Genomic DNA, 4258 nt, shown 5'->3' with positions numbered 1-4258 from the left:
ACTCGGGTTCGGAGGCAACCTTAACCTTTATTTCAGAACGCTTGTTTAACATGCTTAACTTGCATTTTAAATCTACCCATGCTTAAGGCTTCACCTTTGCGGCTAAGCCCAGAAAGCGTCAACTCAACATATGTTCTCCCGTCAAGCCCCACATCCAATTTAAAACTTCTGCATATATAGTGCCACAACTGGAACAGGATCTACAATCATGTACTTTACCTGTAGAATCTTAAAGCATAGCAGCCTTTGCAACTAGCAGACCCAAATTTCTTCATTTATTCAGGCGTTGTGGATCCTGTCTAAAGTGATGCGATAATTTGGTTCTTAAATTACTTTTGTGCAATTTATTGAGCGAACCTGTATAACTCTAAATCGAAAAACCTTAGCTTTCGATTAATTTGGTATCTGCTTTATCACGCGACTCCAGTTAAATTTTTTTTAAATACGGAATATTTCAATCGATCCAACGGGTTGCACGCTTATCCAGCGACCCAATATATATTGTTTCGATCTTGGTTGCACGATTTATAGCGTCCCGATATATAAGTGTTTTTGATTCAATTGGTTGAACGATTTTCCAGCGTCCCAAGTATATACGTTTGTTTCAATTTTTTTACGTGGTTGCACGATTTATCCAGCGTCCCCGTATTTCTCCAAGTGAACCGAATGTTTTGCCCGCACGGTTTTCGGCTTTTCCAAGAGCTTTACATGCCACTTGGCCACATTGAGGAGGTAAAAAAATGTTTGATTGTCTCTTAAACGTTTCATCGAGTTAGAGCCTAGAGCTAGTCCTCTGCGCCCTTCAAAAATCCCACTCGAAGCAAAAGCACATGGACAACTACACTAAAATCAACGAGCACATCGCTCCAAGTTCCACGATCAGCACCAAACACAAAAGCTACGAATTAGACTTCACACCCCAAGTTACTAATCAACCGCAAAAATGGAGCAAGCAACATTCTCACAACATTTTGGAAGGTTGAGGATGTTCCAGTGAAGCTGGTTTACTACCTATTTTTGCAAGGACAACTTTATATACCAAAAGGAACGAAGATAAACGATGACAAAATTTGTTACGAGTACCACATTTTTCACGCGTAATCCGTCACCCCTTACCTTTGTGTAAATCGATTAATTCCGATTGTTATATTTTTATTTTTTCTCGCTCAATACAGCGACCCCGGTGTTTTTGTTTCGATCGTCACATTTTTTCACGCGTTGTCCTGCGCATCCACATCCTGTCTAAAGTGATGCGATAATTTGGTTCTTACCTTTGTTCGCTATTGGTTGAACGATTTATTAAGCGTCCCAAATATATAAGTATGTTTCGATTTTTACGTGGTTGCACGATTTATCCAGCGTCCCCGTATTTGTCCAAGTAGACCGAATGGTTTGCCCCGCACGGTTTTCGCCAATTGGCCACATTGAGGAGGTAAAAACATTTTGATTGTCTCCTCTGCGCCTTTCACAAATCCCACTCTAAGCAAAAGCACATCGACAACTACACTAAAATCAACGAGCACATCGCTCCAAGTTCCACGATCAGCACCAAACACAAAACCAACGAATTCAGACTTCACACCCCAAAGTACTATCAACCGCAAAAATGGAGCAAGCAACATTCTCGCAACATTTTGAAGGTTGAGGATGTTCTAGTAAAGCTGGTAAGCTGGTTAACTACCTTGATTTGCGCGGAAAACGTTGTCCATTATACCAGAAGGAAAGAAGATAACGATAAAACGATGATATAATTTGTTACGAGTACCACATTTTTTACGCGTAATCCGTCGCCCCTTACCTTTGTCTAAATCGATTATTAATTTTTTATTTGTTTCCTCGCTTAATACAGCGACCCCGGTGTTTTTGTTCCGATCGTCACATTTATTCTTGCAGATATATTACTCTGGGCTGAATTCCAGGCTGTCTTACAAGATCGTCATCGAAAGCTTGAGGCAATTGAAGATATTTAAGTTAAACGCTCAAGCCAGAGCAATAGCTCGCGGGCGATTTAGACCTTTAAAAATAGTGTGACGGTAACTCTACAATCCTGTAAACTTTGTTCGTAAGAAAACTATCCATCCCAAGTAGAGCGGCAAAAATATATAAAACAGCAGATTTAGTGTTTAAGCTGTATTGCCAGAACGCATCTTCTTAGGGATTACACCAGCACGCATTACTGCATTACTTACAGAGGAAGCCACAACACACTCATGCACCGAAATTGGACTCCACCAGTCCAATCAGAGGTCAATCCTGACCACCACCCCCGTATACACCTTTAACCACCAGGAAGATATAAAGCCCACTCCATTATTTCAGAACGCTTGTTTAACTTGTTTAACTTGCATTTTAAATCTACCCATGCTTAAGGCTTCACCTTTGCGGCTAAGACCAGAAAGCGTCAACTCAACATATGTTCTCCCGTCAAGCCCCACATCCAATTTAAAACTTCTGCATATATAGTGCCACAACTGGACAAGAATCTACAATCCTGTACTTTACCTGTAGAATCTTTAAAGCATATGCAGCCTTTGCAACTAGCAGACCCAAATTTCTTCATTTATTCAGGCGTTGTCCACATCCTGTCTAAAGTGATGCGATAATTTGGTTCTTAAATTACTTTTGTGCGATTTATTTAGCGACCCTGTATAACTCTAAATCAACAAACCTTAGCTTTCGATTAATTTGGGTATCTGCTTTATCACGCGACTCCAGTTATATTTTTCCAAATACGGAATAGTTCAATCGATCCAACGGGTTGCACGCTTATCCAGCGTCCCAAATATATAAGTTTGTTTCGATTTTTTACGTGGTTGCACGATTTATCCAGCGTCCCGTATTTCTCCAAGTGAACCGAATGTTTTGCCCCGCACGGTTTTCGGCTTTTCCAAGAGCTTTACATGCCACTTGGCCACATTGAGGAGGTAAAAACATGTTTGATTGTCTCTTAAACGTTTCATCGAGTTAGAGCTCAGAGCTAGTCCTCTGCGCCCTTCAAAAATCCCACTCGAAGCAAAAGCACATGGACAACTACACTAAAATCAACGAGCACATCGCTCCAAGTTCCATGATCAGCACCAAACACATAAGCTACGAATTCAGACTTCACACCCCAAGTTACTAATCAACCGCAAAATGGAGCAAGCCACATTTCACAACATTTTGGAAGGTTGAGGATGTTCCAGTAAGCTGGTTAACTACCTCGATTTGCGCGGAAAACGTTGTCCAAAATACCAAAAGGAAAGATAACAATAAAACGATGATATAATTTGTTACGAGTACCACTTTTTACGCGTAATCCGTCGCCCCTTACCTTTGTCTAAATCGATTATTATTTTTTTATTTGTTTCCTCGCTCAATACAGCGACCCCGGTGTTTTTGTTCCGATCGTCACATTTATTCTGCAGATATATTACTCTGGGCTGAATTCCAGGCTGTCTTACAAGATCGTCATCGAAAGCTTGAGGCAATTGAAGATATTTAAGTTAAACGCTCAAGCCAGAGCAACTAGCTCGCGGGCGATTTAGACCTTTAAAAATAGTGTGACGGTAACTCTACAATCCTGTAAACTTTGTTCGTAAGAAAACTATCCAACCCAAGTAGAGCGGCAAAAATATATAAACAGCAGATTTAGTGTTTAAGCTGTATTGCCAGAACGCATCTTCTTAGGGATTACACCAGCACGCATTACTGCATTACTTACAGAGGAAGCCACAACACACTCATGCACCGAAATTGGACTCCACCAGTCCAATCAGAGGTCAATCCTGACCACACCCCCGTATACACCTTTAACCACCAGGAAGATATAAAGCCAGGATATAAAGCCACTTCCATTAACAAATCAACGAATGTGCAATACGTTTCTATATAAACTCAAGGGGTCCTCATGAGTACGACTTAATTAAATACTCAGCACACGCACTTATTGACTCGGGTTCGGAGGCAACCTAACCTTTATTTCAGAACGCTGTTTACTTGCTTAAGTTGCATTTTAAATCTACCCATGCTTAAGGCTTCACTTTTGCGGCTAAGCCCAGAAAGCGTCAACTCAACATAGGTTCTCTCCGTCAAGCCCCACATCCAATTTAAAACTTCTGCATATAAAGTGCCACAACTGGAACAAGAATCTACAATCCTGTACTTTACCTGTAGAATCTTTAAAGCATATGCAGCCTTTGCAACTAGCAGACCCAAATTTCTTCATTTATTCAGGAGTTGTCTACATCCTGTCTAAAGTGATGCGATAATTTGGTTC

Source organism: Drosophila santomea, unplaced genomic scaffold (assembly GCF_016746245.2).
Source record: "Drosophila santomea strain STO CAGO 1482 unplaced genomic scaffold, Prin_Dsan_1.1 Segkk86_quiver_pilon_scaf, whole genome shotgun sequence".
In the NCBI taxonomy this organism is placed as follows: domain Eukaryota; kingdom Metazoa; phylum Arthropoda; class Insecta; order Diptera; family Drosophilidae; genus Drosophila; species Drosophila santomea.
This window is presented reverse-complemented; position numbering follows the sequence as displayed.